At 37.7% G+C, this 18,510-nt stretch overlaps 1 long non-coding RNA gene across 3 annotated transcripts in view; it reads left to right on the forward strand.

The window, feature by feature from the left end:
- Positions 1–6,895, forward strand: part of LOC121339430 — a 31,249-nt gene extending 24,354 nt beyond the window's left edge. For all 3 annotated transcript variants that reach the window (XR_005953180.1, XR_005953179.1, XR_005953181.1), the window contains one exon: positions 1,224–6,895. This is a non-coding gene — a long non-coding RNA (uncharacterized LOC121339430). The remainder of the gene's footprint in view (positions 1–1,223) is intronic.
- Positions 6,896–18,510: the final 11,615 nt, after the last annotated feature.

Here is an 18,510-nt window from a genome sequence, read left to right on the forward strand (position 1 = left end):
ACAGTCCAAAGGAGAGTGACAAAAAAGACAGAAGTGTAGAAATTATAACCTAAGAGGAAAAAAAAAAGATATAAATTATGTTCATTTAGTCTGACAGAAAAGATAGAATGAAGACACTATAATACAAGAGGTTGCTCCAAGGAGGAAAAGAACAATCTATTTCCTTTGCCTGTTTGATAAAACAAGTAGTAATAGGCTAAATTACAGCAGGGAAGATTTATTTTAAAATTACAGAAAACTTTAATGGTGAGGAGAGGGAATAGATTGCTTGGCAAGCCTTTGGAGTTTCCATCTCAACTGGAGATCTGTAAGATCAGAGTACTTGAGAAACTGCTTCCTGCAGGCAGGAGGATGTATTAGGTGTCATCTGGAGGTCCCTTCTTCTAGTTCTTCTGTATATTTTATTCCTGTAGAAAAACTCTAGTTTAAAAGGTAGGATTCATGTACACTTCTTACACTATCTTTGTGTCTTCAAGCAGTGATAAAATCCTCCTGTAGAAAGGAGAGTAAACAATGCTGTTACTCCAGTGGTCTTGTAATAAAAATGGAAATACATCTTGGAACAAAGTACTTTTTGATATACCTTCATTTCAATAATTGCATAGGAGTACTTGGAAAGTTGGCTGTAAGGGGGAAGAACTGATAATGTGGTAAAATTAATTTGTTTAAAATTACTTTTTCGGCACCTGTTACTGTTGTACTGAATTATATCACTGTAGATCACTCATGTGGGAACTTCAGAAATCAATTGAGTGTCCTAAATGCATTCAGAATGCTAAATATAATTTTAGATTTTTATCATTCCTTCTATTTTAAAGATTTCATTTAACTGGAAATATTAGAAGTAGCACTTCAGTTCTCAAGAAGTGCATGTATCATGTGAAATCCATTAAAAATCTAAAAGGATAAAGTGTAGATACTTCAGAGATAACTTTAAAAGTCCTTATTACTGTATTACTTGTATTTGCAGTTGAGTCTTTCAGAATAAAACAGTTGGGCCAGGGCAGCTGACTGATCACTTGTAAATCACAATTCTCAAACACATACTTCTGACACAAAGTTTAGAATTGATTTATTTGTTTTATTCTGGGCAGTCTTTATTTTTCAGATTATAACTTGAATGCAGTATCTTTACCTTGCCTGTAATATGTCTGGGACATAGCACTTTTACTGCAGAATGTCACAGGAATTTGACTTGACTGTTCTGTTTCTTTCTCCTTCAGCTGCTTAGACCTCAGCAGATCTTGATCCTGACCAAGGACACTATCAACCATCAAGGCTGAGCAACAAACTGCACTTGGTGCCTCTGGAACCATGCTCATCTGGATCTTGGTTCCTGGCTCATGCGAAACACTGTCTCTCCTTCCTTGGGTTTTTTAGGTGTATACCCTGGGAGACCGTGTACCTACAGGTTCCAGATTAATGGAAATGAATGTGGCTGGCTGGACTCTTCACCTCACCCAGGCTTATGTCAAACCTCGTTCCTCCCTTCACCTTTCTCACTGGACACAAGGGAAGCAGATATATGCAATTGATATTTTTATTTGTCATTGAAATAGCTATGTTTGGGTCCATTGATATGTGAATTTAGGTGACCTTGCAAGCTGCAACAGTAGAAATTGATGCACTGTAAAGGTATAGGCACTTAATCAATGAACGGGGAAATGAGACAAAATTTTGGAGGCTTCACTAGAATGTCAATTCTAGACTTGGATACCTATGCTCCTGCACATATACATGCCCTGTAGATTTCAGTATAGGGTAGAGGTATCTGAAGTTAGCTTTAAATAAAATTGTTCGGTTATTGGAAGGGAACTGGCTTCAGTAACAGTCCACTCTGTCCACAGAAGGTACTGGCAAGATGCTCTGTCTTCCCAAAATCGTGTAGCTTCTACTTTTTGGAGTTAATAGCTTAAAGCAAGACTAATAGGACTGGGATTTTTCAGACTATGATTCACAGCAAAGTCCTGGAACATATTACAACATTGAGTGTTAGCAAGGCAAAAACTCATTGTTATCCATAAAAAAAGATAAACAGTGGCCCAGCCCACCGAAAACTGCACCATCCAGCAACCTCTTGATGTACCTAAATTTTCCATGGCTGTAGCTCTTTAGAATGTGTTTATATGAAAAACACAGTAAAATGAAAATAAGTTTGATAAACTGCAATCAGTATTTTTTTTTTAACTGAGAAGCTTGAAAGGAAATAGATAGTTGCAAGAAGCAAAAATCTTCACAGATTTTTTTTTATATTTTTAAAATCAGGACCTCTATTCTGGCCATTCATGTTCTCTAACGAAGCTCAGGCACATATTCAGAGTGGTTTTACAGGTACGTTTCCTTACATTCAATAGACACAATAGATTTTAAACAGTTTCATAGCAACAGATGGTTCATTATGACCATTAACCCAGATAAGTGAGTGTCAGTTTGGCACATCCTTAATGGTCTATAGTGGTCTGTGGGTAAAAAATTATTTCTCTTCATCTGAGTACCTTCCTGAGAGGTACTTTTTCAGTTTTGGTTTTGGCTCTGCTTTTTTCCTCCTTTTTAAAATTTTTTTTATTTTTTTATTTATTTTTTATTTTTTATTTTTTTTTTACAAAGCAGGTTCATGTGAATTCTTGCATTCAGGAAAAAAAATTGCACCCAAGAGCTTTGTGGTAAGAACATTTACCACAAAAAAAAATATTTGTTTCTCTGAAATGTAGTAGCCATAGTATATCTGATCAGAAATTTTAAAAGTTGAATATATACCTTGACAACAGCTAAACAGACAATCCTAAATAGCAGATATTTTTAAATGACTGTTGCTACACCCATTGGAATTTAGAAAGGCACTTTCATTTGCTGGTTTTATTATTAAATCCCTCTATGCTGCTGGGACATGTCATAGCTCTTCGGTGAGATAAAATACTATTAATGGCATGGTAGAGGAGGAACCCACTGCAATACCTGATGATGGAGCTGACACAAAGCCTTGGGAAGAGCAGAACCCAAGCATTCTGGGAAGTTCAGAGCTGGAATGTAAGGATCAAAGCTGGTGTGCTGTGTTCCCCAGAGCCACAGATATCTTTGCACCAGACAGTTGTGTCGGCAGAGGCTTCTGATGGTGGCACAGCATTTGCTGTTGGGGGAAGACACCACCTCTCAGAGTGGCGTAAGTTTGGCATATGTAGCTCATGCCTCCTGCTCTTAGAGAACATGGTGTGTAATCTGGGGCTCATGGTTTACTTACCCCACATGTTTGCCTTCAGTGATGTAGTTATGTAGGAAGACTTGCAGCACACGTGTGGGCTTATTTCCATCCCTGAGATTCAGCTAGGGTTTACTATACAGTAACAGAAACCCGTGTTTGAAAAATAGTGCTTTAATATACTGTGTCACCCTACATAATATTTCAGACTGATTCTCTGTTGATGCATATTTGCATGAACCTGAATGAGATCCCCTCTCTGTCATCTCTTCTTCAAGCTAACTAGGCCCAATTCGCTTAGCCTATCGTCTTAAGAGGATAGTATCACTCCTGAATAATGCTCCCTTTCCCTTGTCACCTTTATAGCCCTCTGCTGGACCCTCTCTAGTAGTTCCTTGTCTTTCTGTTATCCTTGTCTTTCTGTTATCCTTGTCTTTCTTGATTTGACATCAAGTATCTTCTTGTGCATGGGTTTATCTGCTTGTTTGAGATGCACATATGTGTGTGTGTGTGTCCATGTGCGGCTGAAGTTAATTAATTTTTCCTTGTTTCTTCTTGGTCACCATCCACACTTACTCATACCACACACCAGATCTTAATAGTGGTTGCCATGTAGCTGAAAATGAGCTGGGCTTTTAAGGAACCTGCCTGTACTTTGTTGGCTACTGTGGGATAGTAAGGGATTGTCTTGGCCTAGCAAAAGGTATTTGTGTTTGTTAGATAGAAAAAAGACAGTAAAAACCTTCTAAAAGTTAATGTGTTGGATTTATGTGACTATAGAGGATCATGAGAATGCTTTGGTCATAAACAGTAAGGAACTTTTAATGAGACGTTTTTGAAGTTAGTTTGGACTACAATTGTAATATCTTTAGTGGTCATCATGTTTTTAAAATAATTTTAAAAGTTTACCATGATCTTAACAAGTTACTAAAATAGAATTATGTAAAAATAAATGAATTTATGTTAGACTGATGAAATAAGATATTTTAGAAGAGCAGTGGAATACACAAGTATATAAGCAAAACAATTTTAGTATGTTTAAGAAATAATTCTTCAGACTTTTTCCCAAGATGACACCTTTGCTTTCTGTGAATCAGCTTGTCCTGTCAGTGTAAAAATGCTGTGTCTTTAAACCATTATTGGTGTTGTAGTCTAGGAATGGCATTTCCCAGTTTAGTGTTCTCACTGAAAGACTCTAAACCATGTGCTGCTCACCCTGTTCCACTCTCCCTCCCCTGTGGAGGGATGGAGAGGAGAATTGGAAGCGCAAAAAGTAAACATCACAAATTGAGATAAGTGCAATTTACTGGAAACAGCCATGAAATAAAAAAACCACCCCTACAGTGAACGGTAATGGTAACAATATCAAACATGAATGCTCACCACGCAGAACCCCAACAACACCCAACCACTCCCTCCACCACACCCAGAGGGGACCCCTTTCCCCTGGGAAATCATGTGAGGTGGTACGGAATAACCTCTGGGTCCAGCCCATGTCCCTCTTGGTTACTGCAACAGCTAACCCTGTCCCTTGCCCGAACCAGGACAAATTCGGGGTGAGAAACCTCTTGCAATGCCCTACCTCCACTCTACTTATTTTTACTGAGCAGGGACATGTGCAACTAACAAACGTATCAAGTGTCCATTAAAATTCATACAGTCTCAGTTGGATCTGGTGGTATAACGTCTTTAACATCTCTGTGACTTCCACTGTTGTTCTAGGTTTGGTTCAAATTGTCCAAGAGGTTGAAAAATTACCAGGGAAATTGGGGTAATAGTTGAGTGAATGGATAATGTGCCTGCCTCATCTCCTTAGGACATTATACAACAAAATGAAAAATCTGCTGGATGGGGACATCTTCAATATTTAGCAGTATAGATGTTTTGTTTCAGTTGTTAATCTTACTGCTAGTTTGTGGAGAGAATTAAGTTTGCTTAGCAGCAAATATAGCTAATTAGTCTTCATCATGCTTGGCTTTTTCGTTGGAAAACAAATAAGAGTTAAACTGAAAATATTCTATCTTGAGTTATCTGTAGTTAGCATTTCTGATCAGAACATCCAGTTCTTTCTTCTCTCTTTCCTTTTAAAATTATGTTTTTATTTCAACCACTTTCTACCAGCAGGCAAAACTGCTGTTACACCATACCCAGCTGTGAAATCAATATGATTTTCATTACAAAGATAACAGAAACTCTCTTAGAAAGTCTGTGAATTGCCAAAGGTCAAATAACAGTCAGTGGCACAGCTTAGAATTTAGATGCACTAATTAAAAAATTCTGTGGTATAAATATATTAATGAAATGCACCCTGAGAAATGTTTGCATTTAAGATGGCAACAATTTTAAGGTATTACATTGTTTCTTTAATTACTGTAGTTCATGTAGATCACATCAAACTGTGATGGGTTCTTTCTCTGGTTGATGATAATTTCTTATAAAAATAGGTATTAGCTCTTGTTCCCTCTTTTAATTCACAAATATTTGAGCTTGATTAGACTAGAAAGTGTAACAGGCACAGAAGACAGAAAATATCTAGTATGATTTCTGTCATATTGAACACTAAAAATTACTCCAAATGAATGGGTGCATCAGTTATTTCTGAGATATATGACTTCATGAGGAACAAGAGGAAGTGCACCATCAAACTGAAAGCAGTACTTGTCTTTCAGCCGAAGCAGCCTGTTCTATTAAATTAAAACAAGGATTTTAAAATAAATGTTATTACTCTTTCCAAGATCATCCTTGATCTCTTTTAAACCTCAGTTTTTTCAGCAGTTAAGTTACATTTGCCTGATTACAAAAGAAAATATCAGGAAATAAATTCTTTTACTTCTTGTATTTGTTTGATATTCCTCTCTCACATCTCTCTATTTTTATTTAAATTCTGCCTTTTCCATGCCATGTGCTAAAACAGTAAACTCAGATTGCCAGTTATTGTGGGTTTTAATAGAAAATTTCCTCACTTTATAGCTGAGGGTTTTTTGCGTTACTGTGCTCCCTCTGCTGGATAGTGCCTGTTAATTTTTTGTTCCCTGAGCTGTACTAGTATCCATGTTCTGTAAACAAGCAATCACACTGCCTTAAAGAAAGAGGTATAAAAAGAGGGAATGCGTCATTTTGATCTCAGATAACATGGAAGGTGACATGTGTAGACTAGGAGAAATCCTATTGTCAGGCAGCTCAAAAAGCCTTCAGCAGACATTTGAGGAATAATAATTTACTATCTCTTGAGCAATACTGGATGGACACTAAATAACTTTCTTTCATTTGTATAACTTGGAGAAGGTGATGTTGCTTCTCGTACTTTGGTAAGTACAACAGTATCCTCAGATGTCCCTGTAATGTTATTAGTGTCTCAGTCTTAGTGGCATGGTTCTCATAAATTGCTTCATCCTTTGGCGAATCTTACAGAGTCACTGCTGAGCCAGTGTTTGCTCAGTGGAGAAAGCAAACATGCTCTCATGCTCCATGCCAACCCCACAGCAAGGTGGTGAGAATACAATCCTTTCCTGTCCCCACTGCAGTGGGGCAAAAAGGAGGAAGAGCAATACTTCAGTTTTGTCTCTAGAGGTGATTTTGGTCTTTGAGGAATTTGACTTCATGCGTTGCTTTGAGCTTGTTCTTGTGCTCATCCCACTGCTGTCACACCGTAAACCAACCTTCCTTCCTTCCTTCCTTCCTTCCTTCCTTCCTTCCTTCCTTCCTCAATGTCACAGTCCTCTCTCAGTTGACCCTGGAACCTCCTGAAGCTCCACCCCCCCAGGGCCCACCCCGGCTTCCCCATGGAGCACTGCCCAGATCAAGCAGCCCCTGTGTTTCACAACCTCCCAGCACTTCTCTCTGTGCTGGCTGACTCACTTGGTTCTATGGAAAGGAGAAGGAAAGTCAATATCCACTTCAGTTGGATTTTCCCCATCTAGGCTGCTTCTAACCAGATCTTGAGCCATGGTTTTGCAAGTAAGCCAGATCCTTTGCAGTTTCCTTCAAATTTAATGCAATGTTATAAATGCTACTGCATATTAGTAACAACAAGCTGGGATTGTCTTTTTAACTTGGCATGGCTGCCCTTACAGATTAGTCCACATCTCTCCCATATTTTGAAATATATTAGGCTGGTAGCTTATTCATGAAAATAAATAGAAAAGTGCCAATTGTTGGGGGCAGCAAATTATTTTGTTTAATTTACCATTTATTTAATTTACCATTATTATATAATGGTAACTTAAATTAAATATAGTTATTTACCATTAATATTTATTTAATTTAGCATTGTTATATAGTGGTAAGTATTTGACTCCTGGTTCAACTAGGAGATCTGTTTTGGTAAAATGCATTATAGGCAAATTCTAGTTAAGAATTTTTTTTCTAAGGTCAGTTTTAAATTTCAATATCTGGACATATAAATTAATATTCGAGGTCTTTAAATCTCCCAAACAGTGAAGTAATGAACATAATTATTTTCTCTGATTCTCACTAATAAATAAAACCAACTTCCATCTACATGTACACTTTCTTTTACAAAAGAAGGTGCTTTTTAAAACCATTTTTAAAAGAAAAAACTGTTTAGAAGAATAAATTTCCAATTCCTAAAACCTTCAGTTCTTCCTGTTTAGAAGAAAAGAGTTGCTTGGTACATTCTTCTTTTGCTAAATAATAAAAGCTTTTGCTGTTGAATAAATGTTTTTCCTTAATTTAGCAAGGCCTAAATAAAATCAGCATTACCATTTGCAGGACAACTTGTCCTAGGGTCAATTGATGGCAGTATTGCTGGTGGGGATGGGCTGAGGAGGCTGAGAAGGACTTCTGCAAAAGGAACCCTTTATGCTGAGGCTTCCAGGATGAGGTTGGAAATCTTTTGCCTCAGATATCCATTGAGTTATAGCAACTAAAACACTTGACAGTGCTTGTCTCAGCAAGAGCATACGCCATATACTTTGGGAACATTCCCAAACAGAGTTATTATCCTCCTAGTGCCCCAGCAAACTCATTAATACCCCAATTACCTATTCAGTGGGACTAATCCAGGAGGCCCTGAAGTCAGTGAGGAGGTTCAAGTTATCTTTAGGATGCTTGAATAAAACCTTAGATGGAGTTTGAATAATTTAAGTCACACCACAGGAATTATTTTCCAAAGTTTTAAATGCTTGCTAATTTGCTAGTTTCTTTATTCTAAGCTACTTGTTTTCCTCCATCTTATGAGAAGCAGTGATGTGAACTGGAAAAAGGAATACATTTGTGTACATTTGTGCTATTTTCCTAAGTTTTTCCAGAGAAGGACTAGAATAAGCTTGCAATGGAATTGTAACTCAAATGCAAATATATACGTTGAACAGGTTTTTTCTCCAAATATGTGACCAGTTAATGGGAAGAACTGTGGAAATTTCATAGTTGATGTGGATAAAGAAAGTGCCAGTTTAAGCTGCTGTAGTTCTCAGTCAGTTCCAGTCATTCTTTATTGCTCTCTGGTCACACAATAAATTTAATAGGAAATAATCTTTTGCATAGTATCTTATTATATATAAGAGAAGAAGAACTGGTATTTGCCAAAAAGAACCCCCCTTTAGGTCCCAATATTTTTCCAGACTATGTTTCTTCATATGTTGGAAAATTTTCTTTTCACTCCTATGCATTTTAACAGCAGTTTTGGGGATTTTTTGTTGGAAAAAAAAAGATAATTAGGTATGTGGGAAGTGAGAAAGAATGAACCTACAAGCTCTACAGACAAAAGATACTATTTCACATAAGTATATTTATGGTAGTGGGAGGGAAACTTAGATCAAGCAAGAAGAAAGAGAGGATCTGGAGAGGATCTACTCCAGATTCCACAGATGTGATAACAACTGCTTTTACAGTACCCAGCTTTTTGAATTAAATATTGGTAGAAATAAGTGAATAAAAGTCTGAATAAACTGAAATGTGTGTTCTGTCTTTGTAAAGTGCACGTTTTTTCAGCATCTGGAGTACCAGAATCAACACCTTTTTGTACAATTAATAGTACTAAATAAGGGCATCAGCTGACAGGAAATAAGAAAGTTCCTATGGCAACTAAAAATAAGCACAGGAGGAAAAACACATCAAATGTTGTCAGCAGCCAGCATAAAAAGTGGCTGCATGTCGATAATACAATACAAGCAGAATTAAACCCTACTTGTAAACATACACATTTTAATCGCTTTTAATGGTATATTTTTTTCTTTTGTTTTGTTTTGTTTTTTTCCCCCCCAAATAGGACTGTGATACCTTGGTTGCAGAGTCTATTTGCAAATATCTCAGACTGATTGCTGGCATAGGATCCTGGTTTTAAAGCATATGAAAAACAGTGACAGAGCCCTGCATCGTCAGGAGAGCAGCTGTATCCCCTCAGATTTGGATGCTGATTTAAGAAAGCCTTTTGGTGCTTTAAGTCTCATGCACCTCTGGCAGTTTCTTTCCATGTTACTCTTTGGTTCCTGCATACAAAATGTTTGAGAAAAATTTTGGGTAGAAGCAGAATGTCTGGTAGAGCTGTGCCTTGTGGAAGGAATAGAATTGTATACATCATGTAGATACTACTTACATTAATTTAAAGTTGCACCGAGCCTGAAAAGCTGTAGATGGTAAAATCCCTGGTGGAGGGGAAACCTGGGTGTGCAGCTGCACAGCTGAGGCCACGTGCAAGCTGCTCCTTTCATCTCAGTGGGAGAACTAGTTTTAAGGACAGTTTAACTCTTGAAATTCCTGAGTTATCTGTTTTTCCTTCCTATCTGATCTTCCTACCTTCACCCCTCTCATAAAAAACAAACCCAAACCCCCTTCCACCCCTACCAGACGTGTGCATGGCAGAGAATGCTGCATTGCTTCCTCTTTGCTCTCTGAAGTTGTTGGTGCCCTTGCAGACACAGCCAGGCTCCCCCTTCTGATGCGCAGACATGGTTTTCATTGTAGAAGTCTTCTGCTGAGTAGCGCAGGACCCTGCCAGAGTGGCTCTATACACCACAGCTTGTGGGGTTGACAAAACCACTATCAGTTTCTTGGCTAGCTCAGGAAACTTGTTTTCTGAGACAGAATATTCCACCCTGCAGGTAGCGATGGGATTGTATTTCTCCCCTATTATTTCCATCTTGTTAAGTGATAAAAATGTGAGAGGATGTCAAAGCAAGGCCAAAAGTAAGAACTGGGAGAAATGTGGTCAGACTGCATTAATGCCAATGAAGATTCTTATATTCACTCAGGACTTCTGTAATTTCTGGTTTTTTATATGTCTGTTCTGATTGCTGACCCAAATTTCAAATCCAGTACTCAAATTGTAAAAGGAATTCCATTGTTCCAAAGACAACTTTTTTTTTTCAGTTTTAATGTTGTACAACTCAGAGGACCTTCTGGGGTGAGAAGCCCATTCTTCATCTATGGTGAGCAGCTATGTCATATAATTGCTTCCATAAAACCAATTTGAGTGTGTTACTGTCTATATATTTATATATGCTTCCCAGTCCTGTTGTTCTATGCTTATATGATAGTGTATGTCAGATGTAACCCATCATTATGTGACTCAGGCTGCAAGTCAACACATGTAACCACAGGCATGTAGAGTATGAATAGATACCAGGCACTGATACTATTATAGCTTACTCTGCACTTTGGGTATGTACAGGCTGCTGTGAACAATACCCAGCCCTCTGTGGACTATACTTGCACTGCCTGCATGTCACCGCATGCACAACTCCAGAGAAATTTAGGAACAGATCATTAGGTAGTCTACAAACAAAACATCAGAAACTATGTGATAGAGTCACTCAAAGGAAATCACTTTCTCAAACTGACTGACAAGAACAAGCATAAACACGTTGTGTTTTGCTCTGACATAATTAGCACAGCAAAGAAATTAGCTGTCTTCTGATTGAGTAAAGATGGATACTACACATAAATACTCCAGCAAACAAAATGCTTCTGAAATGATCTGAACCACAATGTCACTGCAAAGGGAAATTACACATTATATTGTAACAGAAATTCAGGGGATGGCAGCTGAGTGTTGGCAATTACCTCTAGATTCATGACAAACTCATTGCTATTCATCTCGTGGCTACCGGGGCAGAGCAGCCTGTGTCTGTGGGAGCTGCACGCCTCGTGGTAGGAAACATCTGGTCTCTGAGCCAGCCATTCCTGGTAGCAGTGTCAGGCAGGTACAGCCTGAAACAGGAGGCAAGGCACAACCTGTTCTGTCCTTCCCTCGTGTTTGTGAGTACACTGAGCTCTTCAACATCTAGAGGAACTTATTGACCACTTCCCTGGTGCTGCTACAGAGCTGGGTAATTGCAGTGATTACAGTGATCAGATTACAATGCACTTTTTCCTACCGTGCTTGTGAAATGCTGCAGCTCATCCCACCTTTTATTCATGGCAGATGGTAAATCTGCTGAGTGTATGAATGGGTGCTGCAGGAGTAATCCTCTTTCCCCCACCCTGCCACAGCGAGGTTGTATTCTTCACCTTGTGTGAACTGGCAGGGCAGTCAAACAGACAGCCTGTCTACTTGGTGCAAGTCAGACTTGACATTTAGTTTATCCTCTCATGCTCAACAGCTCTCTGCTGAGTTGAAATAACAGCAACCAACGACAAGCAAAAAGAGCATTAGCGACCTCATAATTTTTGTTCCTTAGGTGAACAGATACTCTTGATTGGCTGAATCTAAAGACAAGTATTAAGAGAGAAATAGAAGGAACTAAACATGTAGTCCGAATGTTTGCATCAAACAAGCTTTAAAGAATACACTGGGACGTTGGAATTACAAAGTTTAGGTTAGGTTTTGTTTTGTTTTTTTGTTTTTTAAAATACATTTTTGAGGTAGAAAATGTCAATGTATCTCTTACAAAATTTGTTTAGTTGTAACACAGAATGAACCAAGGTGTTGTACTTATATCTGTAAGACTTATACTAAAGGCTGTTTCTAGAGGCTCAGAACATGATTCTTGAAATGCTGATTGCTCAAAATGCCAAAATTTATGGAGGTTTAGGTCTTAAAAATATCTACAACGCACAAAAACCAGTTTTCATATGAAAAAAGTGCTTAAAACAATTGAAGTGCTAAAAGAATTTCAGAAGTCTTATTTGTGGAAGGGCTAAATGAAATGTCTTTCCTCTCTGCTGTGACATTTGTCATCTTTTGCTCTAGTAAAGTCCACTTCCACTGGACCTGGTGAACTTCTTGGTAACATAAGTATTTGGCTTACTCACGCTGATGCAAAAAATTTCTCTTCTAGCAACAGCAACAACTCTTTTGACAAGTGCAGTCAGATTAGTCTGTCCAGCGCTGGCCACTGCTTAGACCCAGAAGATGAGATGTAGACTGCATTGATTATCACTATTTCAGCAAAGCCCAATGTTGAAAATGTGTCTGGTGTCGGACAGAGAAGGCAGAGGCACTCACAGAGGGTCTGAAGTTCAGGTAACTCCCACTGACCAAGAATGTAACAAAATCCTAAAAGAAAAACACTTTTCAGCTGGAAAGAAGTGAAGATGGGGAAAAAAGGGAGAAAACAGGAAAGCCTTTGTAATATTAATGTGTAGTGTAATGGATTTTTCTTTATAATTACTCATGTTCTGAGAATTTCATACTAACAGATCTCATTTAGTGGATCACTTGCAGATTATGAATGGCAATTCTCTTTGTTTCATTGATGAAAATGTCAACAAATTTTTATACAACAAAGTTATGCTAGTTATTTGTGGATATTGTACTTGGAATAAAACATTTTTAAGTGCCTTTGTGAGCACTTGGAACAAAAACTTATGATATAAAATTGGACAGTGTACATACAAGAAGTCAGTCTCTGTTGTTATGGGAGATTGCTGAGAAACTGAAGGAAATTCTGAAATTGGCGGGTCAAATGTTCTCTTAGCATAGTCATCCTATTCTGTTGGAATTAACTTTTCTTACTAAAAACAAATGTAAAATTTTCCATTAAACTGTTTTTCAGCTAATTTAGAGAAGTATCTTTCATGTGCTTATTCCTAAGAATGGCAAAACACTTTTGGCTACTACTGAAATGAAAGTCAAAGTTGTTTAGTACCTCACAGGACTGAGCTAAGAGTAGTCAGGGGTGATTCCACATTCCTGGGACCTCAAGCAATGAAGTAATGTCATCTACTTAGTGACCGGCTATACTTAATAAATATAGCTGTCCCACAGGAAACTTATTGCATATGTTTAACCTGAGAATAATCAGAAATATTTCATTTTAATAGTAAATTTAAAACAGGAATTCACTGCATTTTCAAAACTGTGAGTTCTTTTCCTTTTGAGTACATGGATTTTTTTCCTTGCTCAACATGTTTCTCTTTCTTCAGCAAGTGTAATTTGGAAGAGGAAAAATACATGACTGATGCATTAAAATCAATCATCCTAGAGAATGCAATATTCAAGAAGTTCTCCAGATACTCTGGAAAAAAATCAAGTGATGACAGAATGTAGTGCCATGATTAGTACTCATTTGCCATATTGAAGGCAGAAATATTTGGTAGTTTAATTTTACTTATAAGTTCCTCTTGAATTCACTGGAAAGCCCAGCTATATCACAGCTTTTGAGATAGCCAGGTTATCTTGCACATGCAGCTTAAAACACGTGGCAGAAGGGCATGTGACATGCATAACTCACTGTCCTGAGCACAATGCAGCACACATTGTTTGCATCTCACAGAACATATTTATCATTTTATGCTAATATATGGTGAAGAAATTTTAAAAAGAATTATAGCAGGAGTGTTTGAAATCTTCATATTGTAAATCACTGGATTAATTTATTAAGCGTGGGCTCCAAATCCCTGTTCCAAGTTCAGACCCTACAAGGGTAGGCAGACATGGGTGATGAGTGCCTGGGAATCTCTTGATTACAAAGGACACAGGACAGAGGGGAAGCTGTCAGAAACCTCAATTTTGTTAAAGGCTGTGATGGTAAGAATGATGAAAACCTCTGGGGCTTGTATCCATAATCAGTTACTGATGGTTTGAGCTGAGGAATAGGAGCTCCAAGGGTGCCAGCTTCCCCAGTGAGAGGCATGAACTGGAGGAAAGGAGCTAGGAAGCCCCTGTTAGCAGTCTGGTCCCTCATGTGGCACAGGGTCTTTGGATTACCCCTGAACTGCTAAACACAGTGAGACCACAGAAGATGCTCGACCTTTTGACCGCTGGGCATAGGCTGCCCATGTCCACTGTACAATTGGCTCTACATCTCTTCCAGCTGCCCAGTGGCATTCCCATGACCCCAGCTCACAGCTGCTGTCTGAAGTGATTCTGTTGCCTTGCTGTGAAGCTGAAGTTGAACTTTGGCTTCCCAAGGGCCATGGCATGGTACAGGGAGGCTGTCCAACAGTGGCCAGTCTTCTGGGACAGTAGTGGAGGCCATGTCCGGTGGAGGTATTGCCGGGGGTTACTGGAAATATTAAATCATAGGGGTGACCTCCAGCCTGGAACCTAGGATCTCTTATTTACCAGGTAAGAGACTCTTAACCAAAGTCTTAGGTTTAGCCTGGCTTTTTTTTTTTCAGCTGTTACCTTGTGTTCATGGAAAACCTGCTGTTTAAGAGGACTGTTTGTGAAATTGCATCAAAAACAGATTTTTACTGTTTGCCATTGGATTGTATTTCAGTACTAAATCACATCAACTCCAGAAAGATATCAGCAAAAATGGAAAACGTTGTGCCGTCATCCCAAATTTTGTTTCCAGTTCTTTATGTTAAAGCTCTGATTCTGCAAGAATTTTGAAGTTGATCTTGTTCTTGTCTGTTCTAGGTTTCAGGAATATATTGTTAGGTACTAAATCAGACCTTGGTTTTGTATGTAGTATGTTTATGTATTGTAAAATCATCTGGTCTAAATGGCGTTCCTCGGGAAGCATATCAGCACTTCAAGACATAAGATTATAATTTTCACTGTAGCCATTCTGCATTTAGTTGCTCTTTGCATGTGTTAACATTATGTATTTAAAAATGTTTAAAGGACACAAAGTTTAGAAAATCAAGCACTAAAATATATGCCTGTTTCTTTCTGGCAGTAATCTTTAAAATTTTAACTAGCTTCCTTTGGATTTATGCACTGTGATCAGTTTTTAATTAAAAGAACACACACTTTTTGTTTTTTTGTCAATGAACCTCTTCTACTGGAACTCTTTCAAGTCAGACACCTGGCATGGAAGTATGTTTCATATAGATTGTCCATTAATGAACTCAGTATTTGATTTTACCCTTGTCTTCAAGGAGCATCCAATGCTGATTCATTTCACGTTGTGCAAGACTGATGTAATGCAGAATTATTTGCTTCCTTACAACCATTTGTGTCATGATCATCATTAGTGTACTCAGCTGTTTCACAAGCGGTAATGAGCTTCTTGCTGTACTTCTTTGCTGCATTGAAGAGTGTTATTAGTCCCATTTTTCAGGTAATAAGCTGAAGCAGACAAATATGAATAATAACTTTAATTACAAATTTTGGACACTGAGTAAGAAAACAATAGACAACTATTCTTCAGACTTTATTAATTCACAGTACAGCCCTCCCCACGCTTCTGCAAGACCACCAGAGTCTTCTGCTCAAGCTGATGGCCAGCTAAGGGGCTGAGGAATGATGCTTTGGTGAATGGCTTTGTGAGGTTAGCCAGCTATAGGGTCTAGAAAGGAGGCCCATGCCTTTCCCTTACCAGCCACAGGGAGTGATGCCATTGATGCAATCACCTTGTCTAACATCCAACTTAGCTTGATGTCTGTCTTCTGGCACAGCACAGCACAGCTGGGAAAGGCAATTGTAGAGACAGTCTAGACGTAGCCTCCTTTATCCTGGGGTCAGAAAGAAAATAAGTTTAGCATGGACCGAATCCTTGGAAATGCTATTTGTCAACTGCTACTAAGCATATGCAATCAGATATTTTGTCATTTATTTATAACTTGTCTATATTTGCGCATTATACCCATCCATACACATAGATGCTCAGCAAGTCTTACACATCACGCAAAGATTATTCAATGCTAAATTTCATTTCCGTGCCTCAAGGCATCATACTGCCAGAAATTATTTACAAAACCATTCAAGTAATCACTGGTAAATTGCATGATTGGCAAATAATATATTTTCTGCTGATTTTATTATTGAAAACAACTGGACAATTGATGCTAACACTCTTTTGGAAGTCAGACTTGGAACATATCAGCCCCAACAGTTAAATTCTGGAAGAGTTTTTAATGACTGAAATGAAGGGTTTCTGTTGGGAAGAGTTTGACAGCATTTGCTCCAAAGACCCTTCACCATTCAGTCTGTGATTACTTCTCCGGAATTATGAGTTTCAAATCACCTCCACTCCTAATTCTTGCTAGAGTTACAGTCCCTGGTAAGAAGGGAAGCCAGAAGTTTTAATTTTTTTAGTGGCATCATGGGATTAGAGGGGTTGAGTAGTTCTAGTATATAGTATTTTTATGAAGACCTCATTGCTTCCATAAAATAAATTTATGGAAGTATTTGAGGACAAATTAAAAAGGAGAAATTATTTATATGTATAAGGTACATAATGCCTGTAATTAATTTTTTTATTTTATTAATCTTTCTGGAATAGTAGGAATAGCGTTATCTGTTATTTGCATAGCTGGTAACTTCTAGCTGTAGAATCAGTGTGTTTACAGTTTTGATTTGCTTTGGTTTTAGTCATATGTATTTAATGTAAGAAAGACACAGACTTATATTAACATGAGTCCTGTCACAAATAAAAAAAAACCAGTGTGTTCTTGTCTGGGTAAATAATTTATAAAGAGTGTATACCAAGGAGTATGTATGATTGTGATACAAATTTTTTTTTTTTAAATTTTTTTTATTTTGCTCATATAAATAAGGTAAGGTGCAACAATGCCATTACTTTTTTAATAAGGTTATCATTCTGGTAGTCTGGGCTTAAAAAGAAAACCAAAGGGCCTCACCTTTGAAGTGTTTCTTTAGCTTCAGTTAAAGGCAATACTTTGTAGAATCCATGCAGGAACTATTTTAACAGCATGGGGTTAAAATGCGCTTATTTTTTCCATCTTTGGGAATTGTCAGTCATTTTGTACCTGTTATTTGCTGTGTGAGTCCTTCTTGGAGCTATGGCAGCTAGCAAGCTACTGAAGAAGTCTGTCCCTATTGGAGATGGATTCCTGCATTTTTAATGACTTTTAGTCATTAACATTTGTGACATTTAGTCACCACAATGACCTTTCTTTCTCACCTCTTTTTTTATTATTTTTTTATTCCCTGATGCAGCCTATATTAGAATGATTACAGGCTGCAGTCACTGAGCATAGAGGAACAGTGAGGGTGATACTGTCCACATGTTATCTCACTGTGCCCACAGTTAATGAAGATCCTGTCTGACCTGTTCCAAACTGTACTTGTGTTATTACACACTTGGATTGTCCAGATCTCCCACTCCAACCTATAAGCCCCAAACTTTGATTGTAACAAGGTTTTTTGTTGTGATAGAAAACAAGAAAGTCACTTGTATATTAAAAAGAAAAATCTGATTTGTTTTCCCCTTTTCTTCTTCAGTTTTAAGTCTTTTAGAGGTCTTTGCATGGCATTTCAGTAATCTTTATCTTCAAGAATTCAAGCAGCTTTTTTAGCCCAAAGGAACAACTTTTAAAAGTACTATAATTCTTAGAAAGACCACGTCTGCTCTGAAACATATTACTTGGAATTTATAATGTAATATTGATTCTCTGACTCATCATAATGAATCCACATTAGTTTATTATCACTTACACTCAGCCCCAACACACTATATAAATGATGTTGGGTAACTTGTGTATCTGAGTACCAAAGTCTACCCCACTGTTTCTGTTGTCCTGTCCTGTGTTGCTTGAGATAATATTTGCTGCTGCTCCTGGACTAGTGCTGTTGTCACTATACATGTACCTAAAACTGCACAGTATCCTCTACTCAGACAGTATGGGACAGGGTACATTTAGATTTGAAGATATTATCACTTATGATTAAAATATTTGTAGTCTCAAGGTACAACCCATAACCATAAGAGTTTATGTTCATGCTTACCAACATAAAAAAGCCATCCTTTTTCTTTAAATTGAAAGGTCTCTGTTTGAAATAAGTACACTTTTCTTTAAATTGCTATTTATATTCATGACAATGACAGACTGTTCTAAGGCCTAATTTTGCTCTTACTATTCTCAGATGTTAATGAGTTCAAAAGTGCATTTGGCCTAATAAATCTTCACATTGTATAAGTCTCTCAGAAAAGAGGGCTTGTTTGGTGTGTTGTGGTTTGTTGTTTTTTTCTTTTTTTTTAAACTTTGGAGCTTTTTCA

Source organism: Onychostruthus taczanowskii, unplaced genomic scaffold (assembly GCF_017590055.1).
Source record: "Onychostruthus taczanowskii isolate IOZ18803 unplaced genomic scaffold, ASM1759005v1 scaffold35, whole genome shotgun sequence".
In the NCBI taxonomy this organism is placed as follows: domain Eukaryota; kingdom Metazoa; phylum Chordata; class Aves; order Passeriformes; family Passeridae; genus Onychostruthus; species Onychostruthus taczanowskii.